This window comes from Orycteropus afer, unplaced genomic scaffold (genome assembly GCF_000298275.1).
Source record: "Orycteropus afer afer isolate SDZICR_OR568_19922 unplaced genomic scaffold, OryAfe1.0 scaffold00568, whole genome shotgun sequence".
Classification (NCBI taxonomy): domain Eukaryota; kingdom Metazoa; phylum Chordata; class Mammalia; order Tubulidentata; family Orycteropodidae; genus Orycteropus; species Orycteropus afer.
In genome coordinates, this window is record NW_006922155.1 from 1328008 (window position 1) to 1343073 (window position 15066).

Consider the following 15066-nt stretch of genomic DNA (forward strand, 5'->3'; position numbering starts at 1 on the left):
AGCAGTCAAGTGCCTTAAGCACTATGCTACCAGAGCTGAAATTTGTTGTTGTTGTTATGTGCCATAGAGTCAGCCCCGACTCATAGCGACCCCTCCTTGGGTTTCCGAGGCAGTATCACTACAGAAGTAGGATTGTCCAACCTTAGGCTTCTGCATATAGTGGTGGGAATTATTCAAAATGCTGATCTGATTTCTTCCATTTTCCAAGTTAGGGAAATAAAAATCTAAAGTGATCAGCTAAGAATCAAGAAGGGAAAGGTGAATTTTAGGAACAAGAAGAGAGGAAAAGGTATAAAATAGTTCTGTAGTCTTGTAGGCAGGCATATCATAGAATACATTTACTAGGAGGGTCCACCTCATAGTAAATAAATTTAAAAAAAAGCAACGCACTAATGTGTGTAAAAAAAACCTCAGTCTATTTTGACTCATAGGGTTTTCTATTGGGATTGCAAACCTGTAAATCTTTATGAAAGCAGACTTTCTTCTGAGGTGTGGCTGGTGGGTTTGAGCCACTGACGTTTTCATTAGCAGTCAAATGCCTTAACCACTACAGCACCAAAGCCCCTTGCACCTCATATTCATACTCATTAGTTAAAGACCAACCACTTTGGATGAATATTTCCTTCAATGTGTTAAATTGTGATCTTCAGCTATCAAATTAACAGAAAAACAAGTAGTTTTTATTTATTTATTTATTTATTAATGAGGCTGATGGAAAGAGAGATAAATATTTTGGCATCTACATGATTGAGAAAATTGGCTCATCAACCAAGAAAAGTTAGTAGGATCAAAGAAGAGTAGGTAATTATGTTGTTGAAGAAAGATGCCTAAAATTGAGATTTTAGAGAACACTAGATATTGGTAATACAGTCTTGATTGTGATGATAGAAACAGGTAACTGCAATAAATACAATCAACGAGATAAGGAGCAGACATTGTAAATGTCATTTTTGCGGGCATTAGTATCAAAAAGAATCATCAGAAGAGGAGAATTACGGAGAAGCATTTTCAAGGGAGCCTGCAGATATTTGTTACCAAAAAAACAAGTAGTTGGTTGCATAATTGTATGGCATGAATTTCAATAGACTGTTGTGCATGTGAGTGTGTGTGTTTCCTAATTTTCTGCAATAAATTTCATTATTTGTCCCTGAATTTATTCCGTATATAGCGAAGAAGAACAGATGATTGAAATTCTCATAAATAAACAAGATAACAACATTTGGAATATGGTCTTTTGTCTAAGACATAAAAAACCCATTAAGCAGTTACATGAGTACACTAATACTCCCATCTTTCTCATTCTCCATCTAAGAAAGCAACCATTAACTTGTCAGATTTCAGTAGAACCCCTTTAGAAGCCCAAGCTTTTTACTGCTGTACTAGTAATTTACTAAGCTTCAGGAAGCCATTAGTAGTAACAATAGAATTAAAATATCAAGTAGTACTATGGACCTCTCCACACATATATATGATGGCATAGTGCCTAAGGCTTTTAACTACTAACCAGAAGGTTGGTGGTTCAAATCCACAAGCCACTCCTGGGAAGAAAGATGAGGCAATCTACTTCCCTAGTGATACTGCTTCAGAAACCTAAGGAAGGGTCTCTATGAGCCGAAATAGACTCAATGGCTTGTAACAGCAACATCATACATATATAAAGATTAGCTTTCTAAACAAACAAACACACAAAAAACTCAAAAAGGAGCTCTGGTGATGCAGTGTCTAAGGCATTCGACTGGTAAAGCTGGTGGTTCAAACCCACCAGCCACTCCAAGGAAAGAACTGGGGAATTTACTTCTGTAAATATTTACTGCCTCTGAAACCCAATGTGAGTCACTATGAGTTGGAATTGACTCAACGGCAGCTTTTTTTTTTTTTTTTTTTTTTTAATTTCAATTCATTGCTTTCTCTATGAATGCTGCTTTAAAGAAAACTAACCTCACTGTTCAACTTATTCTGCCTCACAAAACTTCAGATGTCTAAATGCTCTATTCCCCCAAGCTTCAGCCTTTCATTCACCAACACTTAGAATGGGGGTCAATAATTTTGACCATCATGATAAATATTTCTGAGCCATACACACACAAAAAGCGTTAAAAAAAAAAAAAAAAGAAAGAATCAATGCTATTTATGACAAATGTGTTTGCCCAGATATTTAAGATAGCAAATTTTGATGCATAGAACACATGAGTTTATGACAAATATTTGAAATCTGCTTCCTAAATATATAGTCATGAATATAACTTCTTTAAACACATATTGCAAAATGTCAACTTTGTGTATAAATATATGAGAACTGAATTCATCTCAAGTTGGCATACTTTTGTGATTAATTTTTATTACTTTTAAGCCAACTTCTAAATTTGGCATTCACAATTAGAGTGTGGAGCAACAGAATCCAAATGGTGTTGCACAGCTTTGGAAAGCTTCCGAATATTACTGACATAGACAAGCTTCAGTTTGAGCCTTGGGGGATTAAGGATGAAATTATATTGGTTGACATTTGGCTAGAAAAAAGTTCTCAATTCCTACACTGTCAATCACACTTGCCTTAAATGAGGTTGTAAAGAGAACATTGCCTAACTGTAATAACAGAAAATGAGAATTAACTTTCTAGTCTATTAATATTTTGACTCAAACAACATGCCACATTATAACACTCTGTAAATGGAGTAGATAATTTTTAAATAGTTACTAGAGCTAAAGATGTTCCTCATTAAACCTGTATCTCATCATTTAATTTTATTCCTTGCCTGTTAGTTGTATATTATACAAACCTTAAAAAAAATTGATAGAATAAAATTTACATATGACCATTTCAAGAACAGACAATGTGGTGTGGTAGAGCTGGGAGGGTTGGAAGAAATGAAGAAAGGAAGAGGGAAAAGATGAAAAAAGAAAGAGAGAGAGAGAGAGAGATAGAATTGACAGATTCAGCACAGTACAAAGAGTAAATATTTTAGCCTTGATAATGTCTGGAATCTGAATAATTGTATTAACAATTTCTTCTATTAAAGATTGTAAAAACCAATCAAATCTCATCAAAACTTAAACATAAGGTTTATTCTATGCAGTAAATCTGTATGCACATAGGGAGGTCATTGTGATTCCGGAGAAAGCAAGTGGCTTAAGGAAAGTTGGTACAATGGAGTTTATAAAGAGAGCAGAAGGGAGAAATATAGAAGATCAAATATTGGCAAATCTTGACATGATTGATTGAACCCTCCTCTCCCCCTTTTACTGTGATCAATGGAGATAGTTCATAAGATAGTCTCTGCCTATCCACCCAGCCATATCTCTTGAAATTCAAATTTTGTAAGATTGGTTTAGAATAGGAAAGGAAAGATTTGCAACATCAGGTGAAAGACAAGCAGCTGGCAGAGTAATTTTGGTTGGAAATTTCTTTAAAAGTAATATAAATTTTATTTTTGTATTTGTTAAACTTTTATTGCAATTTTGGTAAAAGTTTACAGAGCAAATTTGTTTTCCCTTCAACAATTCATACATATTTTTGTTTCATGACAATGACTGCAAACCTCACAATGTAAAATCATTCTTTCTGGTTCCTTCGTATGTTTCCATTTCCATTTATCCTTCTTTCCTATTCCTTCCTGACTTCTGAGCTTTATCCTAAGGCCAATGTTACCTTTTTGTTCTCATATTATTAGTTGTTCTAAGGAGCACATACCTACTAGGCATTATTTTTCACCTTATAAGCCTGTCTATCATTTGGTTGAAAGTTGAGCTGTGGGGGTGAGTTTGATTCTAGGTTTGAAGAACGTATAAGGGCCATAGTCTCAAGAGTTTCACCACTTCATCAGAGATACCAATCTCTATTGAACCAGTGAGTCTGGTCTTTTTTTCATTATTTTGAGTTTTAATCCACATTTTTCTTCCACTCTATCCAAGACCTTACATTGTAATTCTTTTTGGGGTGGTTGGAAGTGGTAGCTGGGCACCATCTCTTTCTTCTGGCCTCAGGGTTGTGGAGACTGAGGTTCACTGGATCCATTAACTCTTCTGACTAATTGTTTCCATGCATCTTTGACTTTTCTCACTCTTCTTTGCTTTGGGTGAGGATAGACAAATAGTTGCACCTTACAAGATTACTTAAATTTTTTTAAAATCCTTGTGACTACTCACGGGCTTATGTAAAATATTGTCTTTGTGGACTGTGTTATGCCAATTGACTTTGATGTCCCCTGTGACTATAGGCCTGAGCCCCTATGCTCAGGCACTCATCCTTTCAAGGTTTTTGGTCAGCTAGGAAATTACCAAAACTTTGCCCTTGTATGCGCCACTGTATTCATCGATATATTTACAACATATATACATACATGAATACAAATATCCTTTATCAAAGTGGTGTAGTCCAATTCACCTTCCCAGTCCTGTTCAGCTTGCATGTTTATTTACATATCCACTCACGGATTATTGATATTACTGTTATAGCTGGATTGTGTATTTAATAATATCTACCTTTGTTGCATTTAACCTTTGTGTTCCTCCCTGTGTCTTCCTTCAGTTATTAAAAAAAAAAAAAAAAAAAAAAAAAACTACAAAACACTACTATAACAAGACAAAAGAGACCTACATACGTGGAAGAATATACTATGCTTATTGATAGGAAGACTTAACATTTTAAAAATAATAAGATACAAAGCAATCTACAGATATATAGCAATCCTAATCCAGATTCTATCATCATTCTTTAAAGAGATGAGAAACTAATCATCAAGTTTATATGGAAAGGAAAGCGATCCAAGATAAGCAAAACACTACTAAAAAAGAAGAACAAAGTAGGAGGCTTCCCACTCTCCAATTTAAAAATCTTCTATTCAGCCACGGCTGTCAAAACAGCCGTGTGTTGGTACAATGACAGACACATAGACCAACAGAACAAAGGTGAAACCCAGAAATAAATTTACCCACTTATGAACAGCAGATCCATGGACAAAACAATGCCCAGAATCCATTGAATGGGAAAGAGAGAGTCTCTTTAACAAATAGTGCTAACAAAATTGGATTTCCATTCACAGAAAAATGAAACAAGATCCATATCTCCCACTGCATACAGAAACTAACTCAAGATGGATCAGAAACCTAAATGTAAGACCTAAAACTACAAAAAATAGGGGCAAATTTAGGGGCCCAGATCCATGGCATAAACACATTGTCAGCCATAACTAAAATTGCACAAAGAGCAGAAGACAAGTTGGATGACTAGAGCCTCCTAAAAATTAAACATTTATGCACATTAAAAGATGTCACCAAAATAACAGCAATAAAAAAAAGAACCTACAATCCAGGAATTTTTTTTTTTAGTGAAGACCTATCAGAAAAAGAGCTAAAATTTATAGAAAAATTAAACACACCAACAACAAAAGATAACTGATTCAATTAAAAAATAGGCAGAGAATATGAACAGATATTTCAGCAAAGAAGACATTCAAGTGGCCAAAAAACACATGAAGAAATGCTCATGATTATTGGCCATTAGAAAGATGTAAATCAAAACGACACTAGTATTTTACCCTAGCATTAATAGCAAAGTTCAAAAAAACAGAAAACAACAAATGTTGATTAAGATGTGAAGAGACTTGAATCTTCATATACTGCTGGTGGGTCTGTAAAATGGTGCAATCACTGGGAAAAATAGTTCAATGCTTCCTTTAAAACCTGAAAACAGAAATACCATATGATCCAGCAAACTCACTACTAGGTATTTAACCTAGAGAAATAAAAGCAAAGGCATGAACAGATATATCCACACTCATGTTAATAACAGCATTTTTCACAATAGAAAAAAATATGGAAATAACCTAAATGCCCATCAGGGGATGAATGGATAAAGCAAACTATGGTACGTACACAGAATCGAATAATATGCAACAATAAATGAGTAACAATCAATCTGTGAAACACCTCATAACATGCATGAACTTGGAGGACATATGCTCAGTGAAATTAAGCAATCACAAAGGGATAAATATTGTATGAGACCACTACTACAAAAGGTCATGAAAAGGATTATTCATAGAAAGAAACATCCTTTGAAGGTTATTAGGAGTGAGGGGCAAGAACTGTAATCACTAAATAGAGACACATATTGACTTAGGTCACAGAAAAGCAATAAGGGAGTTCAGCACACAATGATCAAGGCAAAAGAATATTTGGTTTTCTGAGTAAGGAAATCCAAACATTAAACAAGATACCTGCTTTCAGTTTCTTTATTTGGCAAGAGGAAGGTAGAAATGAAAATGCAGAAAGAGGAATAGTGAATAAGGTACTTGACTGCTAACCAGAGAGCTGGCGGTTCAAAACCACCAGCTATTCCTCTGAAGGAATACTGGGCAATCTACTTCCATAGAGATATTGTCTCAGAAACCCAAGGAGGGGTCGCTATGAGTCAGAACTGACTTGGCAAAAGTGAGTTTTTTTGAGTACACTCGTCTATGAATTCCTTGAGAGGTTTTCAATGTAAGTAGCATACCACCTAATTCTTAAGAAAGGATAACTAAACACTTTAAAAATGAATGAATTTATTTGCTGAGCTCTGTTTTTATTTTATATATATTATTTAATTTAATATCTCAATACATCAAAATATTTGTTGTTATGTGCTGTCAAATTGGTTCAGACTCATAGCAACCCTTTATATCTCAGGAAAGGTAGTCATTGTTATCTCTGTCTTATAGAGGAAAAGTCTGAACTCATACATAACTTATCATAAAGGGCTACTGCAAGGTAAGGATAAACTTCAGGCTCAGATCTATTAGATACAAGTCGGCTAGCTTTCTCATATCCTACTAATACTTGTTCTGCCACAACTACACATGCTCAATGGTAATTTTATGCCTTCCATGTACATTGTTTCACAAATATTTTTAGTTTTTGTTCTATACATAATCAATTGGATAATAGTTACACTAGCAAATACAGAAAATAAAAATAAAGAAAATTGTAATTTTTATAATTTTTCTAATCAGAGGCATCCAGGAAATATGGTAGTAAGTTCTTGGATAGATTAAATATGTTGTTGTTGTTGTTGTTGTTATGTGTCGTCGAGTTGGACCCCACTCATAGCGACCCCTCCTTGGGTTTCCGAGTCAGTATCACTAGGGACGTAGATTGCCCAACCTTCCGTCCGAGGAGTGGCTGGTGGGTTTGAACCGCCAGCCTTCTGGTTAGCAGTCAAGTGCCGTAGGCACTAGACTACCAGAGCTCCAGATTAAATATAGGGTGGCATATAAGCACAAAGAAGTGTCACTATCAGCAAGATATATAGAGGCAGGAATGATTTCCTGAGAAAGTGAAGACAGAAAGGATAACAGGATCTATGAGTGGTTGGAGGGGGTGGGAAGAGTACGTTGTTGTGTTCTGTCAAATCGATGCCAACTAACAGCTACCCGATAGGACACAGTAGAACTTCGCCATGGGGTTTTCATGGCTGTAATATTTACTGAAGTAGACTGCCTTATCTTTCTCCCACTAAGAAGTTGGTGGGTTTGAACTGCTGACTTTTCAGTTAACAAATGAACTCTTAACCACAGCAACACCAGGGCTCTTTGCAAAGTGTCTAGGTCTGAGGGAAAGCCTGAGCCTTATCTATAATTCAAGAGCAAGCAAAGCAAATGCAAAAACTAACCACCTTCAGTGTGGGGAAATTGTCAGGTAGCTAAATCTAGGTACGAAGTCTGAGGCCTTTAAGTGATATTCAGGAGTTTGGACAAAATCTAAGAGGAAGAAAAAGGAATTTTGAAAGTTTTTGTGTTTGGAAAAGTTATCCATGTTGCGGTATGAGAGACGGTCATAATTTCAATCAAGGGATGGAGGGGTTGGGACATACTGATACACTGAATGAACAGATTAGGACATGATGAAATTTTCTATGAAGATGAAAGATGAGAGGAATCAAACTTTATGGCACTAAATAATCTTAAACCTTCCCACTGAATTATGGCATAATATTAAGTTTTATGAAATACATTTTGAATATATTTTATCATTTTTGTTTTTGTCATTGTTAAATCAAGCACATTAATTTTTAACATCTGCTATCATTTGTGTTCATAATTTATTTGCTCTGTAGTTTATTATCTGCTTTAATGATTTATAGAGTAGTTGAGATGTAAAAATCAAATGGAATAACAATTTTTCAACTTTTTAAACTAAAAAAATCATGCACATTATTCTTCACTGTATAATGTTTTATTTGTGTTATAACCACATTCACAATCCAGTAATGAGGTAAGGTTTCTTTGACCATTTAATTTGCAGATCATTAAAAATAATTCTGCTTAAACAATAGCTCCATCTGTGTAAAGTTGTGAGTGCCCATAATGAAATAATCATATGAAGAACTATATCAAAATTAAAATATTCTAATTATTTAAAATTTTGCCATGATGTATTACAGTATGATTTGGTCAGAAATGATGAAATGTTTATATGGATTAGGAAGCGTTGAGTATTTAATTATAAAGGCTGAGTAGGAAAACAAGTGTTAGTAGCAAAAGAAGGAATACACAAAGTTATATAAATGAAAATATACAGATTTGATCAAATTAATGTTTGGAGAGTAAAATTATTCTCCTTTTGCATTTCCTGACATAGGTTACATGCAGGTACAAAGATAGGAATAGCTGATTGTCATGTAAGCCTCTCATTGATAATTTTATATTGAAGACAAAGTATTGTTTACTGGAAATTATTTAAAATAAAATATTTTTTTTAAAATAAATTGCTTAAGCTTTGAAATGGATGGCAGAGAAATTTCACATGCCCCTGATTTTCTACTCTTATCTAACTTAAATTTTAATTGCAGTTTCTTGTAAGGAAGTAAGATGTACAAGTAAGGTGGGAAAATCTTAAGGGGTAGTATAATAAATTCTTGTTGTTATGTGCCGTCGAGTTGAACCTGACTCATAGAGACCCCTCCTTGGGTTTCTGAGGCAATATCACTACGGAAGTAGATTGCCCAACCTTCTTTCCAAGGAGTGGCTGGCAGGTTTGAACCACCAGCCTTCTGGTTAGCTACCAGAGCTCCTAATAAATTATTAGGGAAATACATATCATAAATATTGCAGTCTTATTTTTCTTATGAATTTAATAGTTCATCATGATATTACTGGAAAACACAAGATAGTATAGTCAGTGATTCCCCAGCAAAAAAAATAAAAAATAAATAAGAGGCAATTTTTGGAGCACCAGCATGTTATTGTGTGTAAACCCACTGCCATTGAGTTGGTCCCAACTCATAGGGACCCCTACTTGGGTTTCAGAGGCAGTATCTCTATGGAGGTAGATTGTCCTATCTTCCTTCCGAGAGGGGCTGGTGGGTTTGAACCTCCAGTCTTCTGATTAGCAGTCAAATGCCTTAGGCACTATGCCACCTGTAAAATATGCAAGGAAGGTTTAAAAGTATGGGTCTCAATTTCCAAATGCTACAGATTCAATGTGATCATTTTAGAAAAGAAAGATTGATAATATACAAGAATTTGTAATGATGAGAGATGAGAGTGACTCATGAATTACTCTAGTAATTTTATCTTAGTTTATAAGTCTAAAACATCCAAATAAAAATATTACTCCTCTCTACAACTCTCTTCATCAAATCTGACCTGTTATAATAAATGGAAAAACTACTTACCAAGTTACTTGACCCCAAAATTCATCAGTAAATCTTGACCAGTTTCTTTAAGACATTACATATATAGGTCCTCAGAAAACACTACCTATATCTGCTAAAATATTAATTTCTATTTACATAATCATCACAATATAACTCGAATTCAATCACTTCCTGTCATTTTGGACCTGTTCTTCTTCTTGTTAGTTGTCATCAGGTCACTTCTAATTCATGGCAACCCCATGTGTGCAGAGTGGAACTGTTCCATTGGATTTTCAAGGCTGTGAGCTTTTGAAAGCAGATCATCAAGCCTGTCTTCTGGGATGCCTCTGGGTAAATTCAAACCATCACTTCAATAATCCAGAACTTAACTGTTTGTGACCAGTGTCTCTTACATCTGACTTGTAATACTGCAATAGTTTTATAAATGATCTTTCTGCTTCACATTCTAATACCTCAAAACCATTTTTACACTGAATTTTTTTTAATGTAAATCATATTAAACTTCCATTAGAAACTAGCTATTGGCTTTCATAAACTTAAAACAAAATTTACCTCCTAATATATCATTACAAACCTGGTGGGCACTCTACTCATATTTCTAATCTTATCTCCCATCTTTCTCTCCCTTTTTTATACTGGCTGCAGAAATGAAATATTTCTTTTAGTTCTTCACTTAGGTCACCCTCAATCTTAATTCAAGAGCTTTACAAAGCACAATTCCTTGTTTTTAAAATGTTCTCCTGAATTTGTCATTTTATTGAGGATACCGCTCAACTATCACTTTTTCAGAGAAGTTTTCCTACACACACTATTTTAAGAGGGCTCCTATTTTTTAATCTCTAACTTTATACCATGTTGTATTTACCTCCAGAGGCATATCACTACCTGAATTTATATTAAAGAACATTTTCTCATCTGTTAATAATCCAAACTGTTAACTCCATGAAGGCAAAGACAATTTCTTGTTTACGAAGAACAGTTAACGATGGAAAATGCTCAATAAATTCTTATTGTATGAATTAATGAATAAATAAAAACCTGTTGACAGCCTATTTACTCAGTTCACTGATGGAAATAAAAATAAAAATTATATTAAGTAAATAATAATTATATTTTTGCATAAATTCAGATCAACTATCCATTGAGGAAAAGTAAAGGTAGCTATATTGATTTTGCTTACTGTTAAAAGAAAAAAAAGAAAAATATTAAATGTTTCTTAATAGTATATTTCTAATTATTCTTCACAATGTAATATATCTAAAAGTAGTGTTCTGGCTTTTTATTGTCAAGATTGTTGCATAGATACAATCCAGGTTGATGACATTTTGTAAAATTTTTAAGAGTGCCAATCTCTGTTTAGAACAAACAATTTTGTCCTGTGAAATGTGCAGAAAACAAAATATGGAGGTAAAAGCTAAATATTTGGAAGGGTATATCTAACATCAGGAGAAAATTCACAGCTGCAGTTGAAAAAAAAAGTTAAAATTCATTTTGCTATAAAAGATATTTTAATATCATTTATTTTAATGAAGAATTTGAAACCATCAAAAGTCTTCATTTATTCAACTTATTACAATAGCTGAACTGCTATTTACTGAGGTAGTTTTGTGGGAAAAAAAATAAAAAAAACACAATTATTAAAGACTCTAAGGAGCTCTGGTGGTGTAGTGCCTAAAGCATTTGACCGCTAACCAGAAGTGGGTTAGCTGGTTTGAACCACCAGCCACTTCTTGGAAGGAAGGTTGGGTAATCTACTTCCATAATGATAATGCCTTGGAAACACAAGGAGGGGTTGCTGTGAGTCAGATCTGAGTGGACAGCAGTGTGTTGTTAAGGAGCAAAAAAGTTCAGTGATGATGCCAATTAGCAGAAAGTCTTCTTACATAATCTATCTTCATTTCCTGAAGCTAAGGAAGAAAAATTTCTCATAATTATTCATTTCTACAGATTTGTTTACCATAGAAAACATTTATGCATTACTGCATTTCTCCTTCAAAGAGGTTTTGAGCAGCCAAGATACAATGAGATATGAACGTTTCCTGGATAGGTGGCGTTTGCAGGAATTTTTGGAATCTTTGTCAATAGGACAAGGCCACAGATTAGCTGATTGTGTAAAAATTACACTGTGCTTTAAGAAATGACTAACACCCCTGCTGTGCTGCTAGATTTTCTTGACCCTGACTTTTCCATTAATTTAAATGTACTCCTTTAGCCCTAATTCACAATGCTGTTTTTCATATTCAAGGTAGCACAGCACAGCCTGCTTATGTATGTTTCCATAGTGTTAGGATAATTGTAATATCCACAATGAAATCATCAAGTTTATCACCATAATGTTCTGTATATGTAAGAGAGACTGCTTTTGAAGTTTTTCATCATATTATGTGCTTAGGGAAGGTGTTATATTGTTTGTAATAAAACTTTGATAATAGTTTAGTTTCAGCTCTGTAGTATAATCTTGACAAAATAATCATCTGTCAGTGTTTGTATAATTTTCAACATTCTATAATACATAAGCATTTTGAAAATTACAGCAGTAAATGCACAAGGATTTATCCTGACAATGTTGATTTTTATAGATTCTGACATAATTTTTAAAAAATTATAATATTTTTTGTAGTAGGCAGGTGGTTATGATCTGTTCCATGCTTAAATTAAACACAATAAAAGATAACATGCATTTCTAAACATGTTTTTTATTATCACTCTCTGTCAGCTTCATAGCTCAGGAATATTTCTCATTTCCTAATATGTATTTTTTTTCTCAAGGTGATTATATTGGAATCTTCCCAGTGACAATGTTTTCTTTAACTATATCAAATCATTTTAAACTGCTTTATTAGTGTCTATTTATTCTACAACTATTTTTTTCCAATTCTATCTTGGTAAAAATGACAATAGGACAGATATATATATGAATAAGTTATTTTCCTTCAACAAACAAGAAAAAACTTTATGTTGTTTTGAATAATATTTATAAATACATTAAATTTTATCCTAAACATAAACCAGAGTATGAGGTTTTCTATTGTACAGTTACAGGGATAGATTCTGAGGTAGATTGCCTAGGTTCAAATACTTAATCTACCACATGCTAAATGTGAGATTTTCATTATATTTCTGACCTTGAGACTCATTCTCCAAAAAATAGGAAAATAATAATTCTTACTTCATAGGAATACCTTGAGAACAAAATGGGTCATGCGTAGCACAGTGCCTAAGCATAATTGTGCATTTTATTGTTATATGTTAGAATTATTATTATAAAGCAGAGAATACTAGCATATTTTATAGGGAAGAAATTTATGAAAATAATAATTATGACTTATTCCATGTCTAATAATAAATTGTTAAGAAAACATTAAAATCCTAATTCCATTTCATTTATGTTAAATCAATTTTTATGGGAGAAATGTTTTACTTTAATGAGATAGTGACATTGGCAACTCATTTCCATAATTTATTATATCAGTTATATTTTGACATCAATGATATAAAGATTTTTACTTTACATTATATACAATCACTAATACATGACCTGGGAGAGAGTTGAGAAGAATTCACAAAAAAGGTAGCATCAAGTTTATGTTGAACTACAAATGTATCATCTGCATGGAATTTTAAATTAAATATGTCTTTTCATCCTGTGCATCTGCTACTCTGTAATGAATGACTTTAAACAAGATAATTAACTCTGTAATTCTTAGTTCCCTCTTCTGAAAAATGAAAATAGCAAAAGAATATTCTTCATGATTTATTAATTAATCCAGGTGTCTGTCCTAAAAATACATTAATAATGTGACATCAAATTACTTATGAGGATATTTATTGCAGCATTATTTCTAATGCTGTTGTTGTTATGTGCCATTTAGTCAGACTTGACTCATAGCAACCCCTCCTTGGCTTTCCGAGGCAGAATCGCTGTGGAAGTAGATTGCCCAGCCTTCCTTCTGAGGAGTGGCTGATGGTTTTCAACTGCCAGCCTTAAGGTTAACAGTCAAGTGCCTTAGGCACTATGCTAATAGAGCTCCTATTATCTTTAATAGTAAAAGTGAAATCGGATATATCTTTTTCAATGAAGGAATGAATACAAAGAATCTTTTAGCAATTAGAAATATATGAACTAATATTGTAAAATCAAAATATTTCTACATTTTAGAACAAAAGAAGCAACTTGAAAAAGCAATGTCATCTTTCATTTTAAAAATACATTCTTAAATATACATAGTTTTATGTAGATAGAAAAAATATAAGTTTCTAGAATGATGATCTTTTTGTTAGGTGCCATTGAGTCAGTTCTGACTCATAGCAAACCTTTGTACAACATAAAGAAACACTGCCCTGTCCAGTGCCTTCTAGGAATCATTATCATGCTTAAGCTCATCATTGCAGCCAGTTTCATTTTACCTTGTTGAGGGTTTTTCCCTTTTATTTTTGTTGACCATGTACTTTACCGAACATGATATTTTTCTCCAGGGACTGATCTCTTCTGATGACATGACCAAAGTATGAGAGAAGTCTAGCCAGTCTAGCCATTCTCACTCCTAAGAATCATGCTGGCTATACTTTCTTCAAGATAGACTTATTCATTCTTCTAGCCATCCATGGTATATATAATACTCTTTAGCAATGCCATAATTCAAATGCATCAATTATTTTGTGGTCTTCCTTATTTATCATCCAACTCTCACATGCATGTGAGACTATTGAAAATACCATGGCTTGGGTCAAGTGCACCTTAGTCTTCAAAGTGACATCTTTGATTTTTAACACTTTGAAAAAGTCTTTTGGGCAGAAAGATGATGGCATACAGATAATCCACATAATCACTCCCTCTTCCATCTGAGACTCTGAGTAACTAGGTAACTCACTGACATTGAGTGGATTCTGACTCATAATGAACCAGTTTGGGTTTCTGAGCCAGAGAATATTTACAGCAATAGATTGTCCAGTCTTCTGTGGAGTGGCTGGTGAGTTTGAACGACCAACCTTCTGGTTAGCAGTCAGATGCCCTAGGCACTATGCCACCAGAGATCCTAGGTACAGCAGATACAAATAATGGTACTGGAGTTATGAGCAACTAAGGAGAAGATAAAATATTAGATCTAGTGAAGGCAAAGGAAGGTTAAATGACTGGGAGAAATAGAAAGCCTGCTATGCTGGCAGATACTGAGAGGTCAAAGAGGAGGAAAAGTAGAGGGAAAAACAAAACAAAGCAAATAATAATAATAATAATAAAATAACACCATGGAACTCACAAGTGGTGGGGACTCAGAATAGCCACGCAACCACATAGAGATGAGCTGTGCATTGAGAGGGAGTGAAGATCTTACTTGGAAATCAACTGAGAATCCCTCCCCCTTGGCTTGGGCTGCCTTGGAATCCAGAGGGAAGTGGGAGAAAAGGGGGAGAAATGCCCTCTAAGTAGGCAG